Below are 7,491 nucleotides of genomic sequence, written 5' to 3'. Positions count from 1 at the left end.
AGATCAAATTCAAGTTGCTAGAGCACACCATTCAGGGTTTCATTATCTGGCCTCTGCCTATGTCTTTTCTCATTTCCTGTCATATCCCAAACCCTTCTGCTACCATTAGCTGTTGCCAAAATGACCAGTTTCGCTCATCTTTCCATGTTTTTTTAAATGTGTTTGTGTGTTTACATGTCATTTCCTCAACCTACAATATTCTTCCACCCCATTTTAATCAAATTTAATTATAATAGTATTTGAAAATTCAACTCAAGAATCACTTTTTCCTAAAATCCTTTATCACTTCTCCCTTCCCCTAATCCGATGTCCACTTCCAGTTACTAATTTCCTCACTGACATGCACACAGCAACCATTAAATCACAAAAGCCAACAGATTGTGACGCTGAAAAATTATCTGCTGGCCTGAATTAGTCATTAACTAATTCAAATCTATTCTTGGCTTTCTTCCCTAAACTACCTAACATGTTCTCGAGCACGCGCACGCGCGCGCGCGCACACACACACACACACACACACACACAGATGTGACACCAGCACTGGTATCAGAGTCCCTGATAAGGACCAAGCACCAGCAGGTGAGAATGCATGCAGTGTGACTGTCCCCATTCCCACCATTTGTTAGCATCTCCATTCTCACTGTAGCCTTACAAATAAGGTTATTTCACTGACACTCCTGGCTTACTATCCCATTCTGCTTACTTATGTCCTCTTTTTTGGAGGTGATATCCTTCCCTGATTAAAACACAACATAATTTTTACCATTAGATCTCACAATATTTTACAAATACCACTCCAGTTTCTTTGAGATAGTTAGAAATCACTACAACGTCTACTTTTCTTGTGAGAAACATTCATATGAATATTTCATGATCATCAAGGCTGCTCAAATAGCTTTCTTAACATAATCATTCATTAATCCAATCAGTATCACTCAACAAAAAACAAACAAACAAACAAAGAATTCTGATGCTATATGTTTGACTTCCAATCCACATCCATTTTAATTTCTGGAGCTTCAACTAAAAGCTAACCTAGACTATAAGGAGCAAAACTATTTCAGTGTTTGAGCTGACAGTTTTGCCAACACAAATCCCCATTTTATAAAACTGTCCTCTGCTTATGTGAGAAGTAGATTCAAGAACGAGGTTCAACATTAAAAGAATAAAGTTCTTAATGAGCAGAGAAAATTATTTTCACCCTTGAGAAATCTGACAAAATTTCAAGGTAAATAATGCATTTTCACAGGCACACAAAATTGGCCCAATGCCACACTGTGGCAACAGTTGACTTGTAGCTCCAGTGATGACGAAACTGGTCCTCCTGGGACCCACCTGTGTCAGCGTGAGCAGCATCAGGCCACACACACCCTTCCTGACAGGGCACGCTGTGCTGACATGCTTCCTGAGGATGGCCCAGCTACTCTTGTGGCCTGGAGTCAGACCGGCATCTCAGTTGAATGTTATAACAAGTGCCAGAAAGAAGAGTTAAGCATTTGGAAGCACTTACTTGGTTTTTATTTCTGGAGCAAAGCACCCTCTTACTCTGAGAGAGGGAGGAATGTGCTTTGTTTTAAGATAGGAAAGTGTTGAGATGCCAAAGACTAAAATGTGAAGTGGAAAATAAGATTCAGGCCTAAAAGAGAGTCGGGCTTAGGTGTCTGCCAAGTAGGAATGTATTTAGTCATCTCCTGATACTTTCAATTTTGTTTTTGAATGTGACAGAAACTTTTTTGGTTAAGGAGGGGATCTACCTAAATGAGCAAAACATTGGGTGTTTGGGTTATGGAGGAGCCAACCTAAAAGAACCAAAAATTATCTTGCTATTTCTAAATAAATATCTACATATCAGTATACCATATCAAAAACTAATAAAAATTGTATGTTTGTGAGAATGGATTTTTTTCTGTTTCATATTGAGTTGTGTGTGTGTGTGTGTTTTCATCATTACAAGTGTAAAAGTGGAGGTACAGAGAATAATAATGAATTGAATAACCTCACTTTCCTTCTCCCACATTAAGGCTTGCCAGCCTCCAACCAACAATATTCTATGCACACAAAGTCCACAAAGACCTTCTTGAATGGGTTGCCTCACAATGAAAAGATGCTTCATGAATTCCTAGCATTTGCTATATGCTGTTTTAAAGAAGCTTTCTAAGTTTTAATCTTTTAAAGATTTTAGCCCCCCCCCCAAAAAATTTCTGATGCCTAAAGGATAATTTGAATACTCTCTTGAAATCAGACAAAAGGAAAATAACTTTAATTACCTTTAGAAAAAATAGTTAAATTGATTTTTGAAAGGATAAATTCCACCTACAGTAATCTTTATAAGCCATTTATATACCCACTTAAAGTATATTCTCTGATTATTGAGTATAATGGAAGTAAGTTTGGAAACGTTTGAGATTGAAATAGTATGTAACCCACCTCCTAGAATTTTAGAAGGTTCACCATCATTACAATTCTCTATAGATTTTAGTTTATTCTGCCATTCTCTTTGTTTTTCTCCTTATCTGCAAGTAGAATCAGGTAAGTAGGAATATGGGGCAGTGATGGGAATATCAATAGTGTTAGGCTCAAGAGATGAATAATGATGGAAAGATGGAGAGTGTCAAAGCGAACAGCATTTTTTTTTAAATTGAGGATTCTGATCCTCAACCAGCAGAGCATTAGATGAAAGTAAAACATGAGTGTACTTGAAAGGAATAAATCACATTTTTGGACCATATTTCCTCTAGTTAATCTTCATGTTCTCACTGAATCTACTTCCACAGAAATAACTAGTGCAACTGACTTTTCAAATAAGGAAACCAAGCCCCAGAACCAATGAATTCACACAGCTATTAGCAGAGCTAAGACTCAATTTCCTGTGTTTTTTCCTACCATGCCATGTTTTCTCATTATTCCTTGTTTTCCTCAAGGAAAGAACTGTGACGTTGTAATGAAAGTCAACACAATCTTGAAGAAAGTTTCCAGTGCTCAAATCTGGAAGGTTCTCTCAGAGTAACAATTGAAAACTGCAATGTCCCTCTTAGAGTAACAAATCAAAATTCAACAACAAGGCCTCTCAGAGTGATCTTGTTCCAAATACCTCTGAGTTGGCTGGAGGTGTTGAGGACAGAGAAGACCTTATCTGAGGCCTTCTAACCCACACATAAGGGCAGATAAAAATGAGCACTCAGCATCGGGGACTTTAAAAATGTGAAATGGGTACTGAGGGCAAAATAAAAAGTGACTATCATTACTCTCCCCCACCCAATTTCCTCAGTCTTTGTCCTATTTGTCTTCTCCTACAGCATTGCCATGAAAAGGACCCTTTCAGGACCATAATTTGGTAACCCTGGCGCTGAAGCTCTACTCTTATGACAATGCAGGGGTCAGGCTGGATTTCTGGGTCACTAGCATCCAAATGGAAGACATGCTGTAGAACAGCTGCAGCCACTCTGCCTTGTAACCAAGGCACATACCCCTTGCATTTTTGCAGGGCCCGTCCTTCCCTGCTCCATCTCTTCCTGTCATATCAAAATGCTGAGCTTGCTTCTCACTGGCTCATTTCCTCCTTAGATATGCTTACAGGAGCAAGGGTCTAATCATTATTGATTCACCTACTTTTTCTTGCCTGGAGAGATTAATTATAACACTAGGAGTTAAAACACACTTGCAGGTAGGCCTTGTTGATCAGTAAAACAGTACCCAAACTGTTTCCTCATCAGAGAACAGTCTAACCCAAAATTTGTTCAGGGTAGGACTCACCACAGCAATATTCTTTAAATATATTTTTCATCTGAACATACACAAAAGTAGAAATAGATGTTACCTGATAAGGTAATTTATGCAAAATATGTAATCCCAGCTGCTATCAAAGGTCAGTAAATATTTAGGCAATGAAGAGACCTTCTTTTGGGTAACTATCTCCAAAGAGGGCTTTTATTTGCTTGCCAAAACTCAATTGCATCTCTAAAATTTACTCCACCAGAGCAACACAGATGTTCACAGCAGCTGCAGGAAGTGTTTTTGTGTTATTAGAGGACAGAAGAACTTTATGGCAGTCTGTACTCATGTCAACATAACCAAGTTTCCCAGAATCCCCTTGTCTGTATGGTTCTGGTATGGAGATGATGGAAAGAGAGGCTGTGTGAGATTTGGAAGGCTGAAGTGAAGCTGCAAGTGTGACACTCTGGATCTCAGTATGGGCACCAGGTATCCCTGGAGCTTGAGAACATTGTTGCTCATCTGCTGGCTCATCTTTCTGTGAAGAGGCAGTAGCTGGGCCTACAGACCCCCACCCCTGGATCTCCTTCTGCTTCTCTAAGTATCTCTCTCATTGCTTCTTCTGCAAAAGACCTGCACTGTCAAGGTCATGAGAAATGAAAGACTTTGGGTCCAGCCCTTCTTTCCAACAGATGAACTACAATGACTTCAGACGGCCACCAGACAGGGGGCAGCTGCCTAACAGATATTTCTTCACTGGCTGCCACAATTACATAATGTCTATTCCCTCTAATAAGTTCCTTATCCCACATCACTCATAAGATTCCACTTCCCTTACTTGTTGTAAATGTTTCCCTCCACGTCCCGCGTGGTTCAGGGTTCAGGATCTGGAAGAGGAGCCGCACACAAATGAAAGAGAAAAGACAAGAGATAATTTGGGAATATTGGGGGCCAGGCAGGTAAGTCCAACTCAAGAGGAAGGACTTCCACCGGTGCTCAGGCCGCACCAACCTTTTCTAGACAGAGGTAAACAAGGCAGTGGTCACCATAGTTACACAGTTCTTGTGAGTTTCACCTGTTTTAACCATAGTTACACTTCCTGAACTTCCCTCAGCTTCCCAGATAAGATCTGGGGAGTGTTATAAGGTCAAGCCTAATTATGCTAAGAGGACTGTGCCCTCTAAGCTTGGACTTGTTTGTGACTTTGCCAACAGGTCAGTCTGAGGCTCAACCCTATATCAGTTCCCCACACTTACTGATCACTTACTGATAAAGAATCATGCCCAGGGAACATGGACTAGACTCTAATCAAGGAGCAGGTGAGGAGTCTCTGGCTTAATTTCGTATGGAGACCCTGTGTAGTAACCCCCCTTGAATCTTGGCTAGCCCTGAGACTCACTTTTGATTAATCAGATATGGCAGAAGTGATGCTCCATGACTTCTGAGGCTAGGTCTTAGAAGCTTGCAGGTTCTGCCTGGTTCTCTTGGAGAACTCACACCGGAGAAGACAGACAACAGCCAGTGTGTAAGAAGGTTGACTCTACCGAGACTACAGTGCTGTGAGAAATCCCAGTGATCTTACTGGTACCCAAAGAAGGCAAATAATGCTGTATGATTAATACTTTATAGTTAATGTATAATATAATGGTTCCTGGGCGGGCCTATTTCTGTTTGGAAATAAAATGTACAGCATTGCATTCACTTGCATGGGTAGTGACCTTGTCTCCCTATTTGCTCCTCTCTGCACTGTTTCTGGTATTCTTGTTTTCAGGCTCTCTTCACTCTAATATCTCATATAGATTAAGTCATCTAAGAATATCAAACTTATGTTATCTTCCTATTAAGTAACTCTTCAAATGGTCTCATTATCCAGGAAAATCAATCGTTCATTCATCTTCCACCTTTATTTCCATATCCATTTTCTACTGCCCTCCAGAGTGAATTCCCCACTGCAGCCAAAGTGATCTTTCATATCCCTGGCTATGCCATGGCATTACCACCCTCATGGGTTTGCTTACCCTGCCCTTCCAATACATGTCCAGTCCTCCATTTACTTGCAAGATTTGTACCTGTCCAACTTAAATCCTGCTTCTCCCATGAAGTTTTTCAGTCCCTCTCTCTTCTTTGACTTACTGTTACACTTATTATAGAAATGTTATATATATATAAATTCCCTAATTAGATTACCATTATATAAGTGTTATTCATCTTTATATTTTTTCCAAGAGAAAGTATTTGTTGGAGTAGTAGATTTATTTATCTTCCTTCTCTTATTATCTTTAAACAAAGTACTTTAAGAAAAAATAACTTGTCCCAAACCATACTGAAGAAATTATACTGCCAGTTTTCAATGAAATTTTTAACAAAATTACCACTAGCTGTGGTATTTACACTCAAGAGATGACTATGGAGCAATCTTATCTAATCTTTATAGGCATGAAAAATCTCCCTTTTAATTAAAAATATTATGAAATCCTCTCATGCTAGTGATGGTACTTTTGGCACCATACATAACAAAAAGCTACATGTTACTGGGTTACATGCTACTTTAAATGAGTTTCTTATTAATTACAGCAGCCTTCAATAAAACTAAAAATCACATTACAAATCTCTCAGCATAAACTGTTTACTTATTTACTCTAAGATTGTGATTGAGGTAAAGATAGATTCTAAGGCGCTTTACAATAACCTTGTGTTCCCAAACTTGCCACTCTTCTATTCTGCTCTGGACATCTCTTTAAGGGATTATTTTTGAAGACTCATCACTGTAAATGTCACTCTAGAAAAATTCAGCTTGTGACAGCAATCAATATGCTCAGAAATAGAAGAATGATTATGTGCGTTATAATATGTCCATGCAATTAATTTTATGGGCACAAAAATACCATATTAAAATTTTATAATAACATATAATTTTATTTTTACAATTTACCATTAAAAATTATATATCTAGTAAGAACACAGATACACACAAAAAAGACTATACATAAATAGAGAAATAAAGTGTTACATTTCCTTTGTATTTCCTTAGTGAGACTATGGGTAATTTACTTATTTTTTATCTGTATTTTTTAAATGTTCTATAAGTAATACATATTATGGTTTTAATAGGGAAAAGCAATATACTCAGTTTCTTAAAGGTCACAGTTATTACCTAAACATTCTTTGCTTTGTGGATCCACCACCAGCAGTAATCAGCGTCCCATAAACTATTCATTCAGCCTTGTTCACCATTAAAGAAAATGCACTGCCTTAGATAAAAAGTAACTTGAAAAAGCTATATTCTATACAACAGGCCAAGCACCAGGACTTTTAGTTCTTACATTTGTGATGTTGTGAACAAACCTGTGTTCTACCCAGCCATAGACTTGACAACATTGAGGTTTTGATCATATCACCTCTTAGCTTTTATGTTTCCAGCCTAAAGCATCCTAAGTTCTTGAACAGTAACCTTTTGGTCATCTTGTTCAAAGGGCCGTATCCGGCCTGCGGGCTGTAGTTTGCCCACGGCTGTTCTATACAATAGGCCAAGCACCAGGACTTTTAGTTCTTACTTTTGTGATGTTGTGAACAAACCTGTGTTCTACCCAGCCATAGACTTGACAACATTGAGGCTTTGATCATATCACCTCTTAGCTTTTATGTTTCCAGCGTAAAGCATCCTAAGTTCTTGAACAGTAACCTCTTGGTCATCTTACTTATTGTTCTCTTGGACTCTTCCAGTTCCATTTTGTTTGAGCAGTGGTGGCCTGGAGAATAGATAGCATTCCAGCTCTTCCA

This window comes from Myotis brandtii, unplaced genomic scaffold (assembly GCF_000412655.1).
Source record: "Myotis brandtii unplaced genomic scaffold, ASM41265v1 scaffold38, whole genome shotgun sequence".
NCBI classification, from domain to species: Eukaryota; Metazoa; Chordata; class Mammalia; order Chiroptera; family Vespertilionidae; genus Myotis; species Myotis brandtii.
This window is presented reverse-complemented; position numbering follows the sequence as displayed.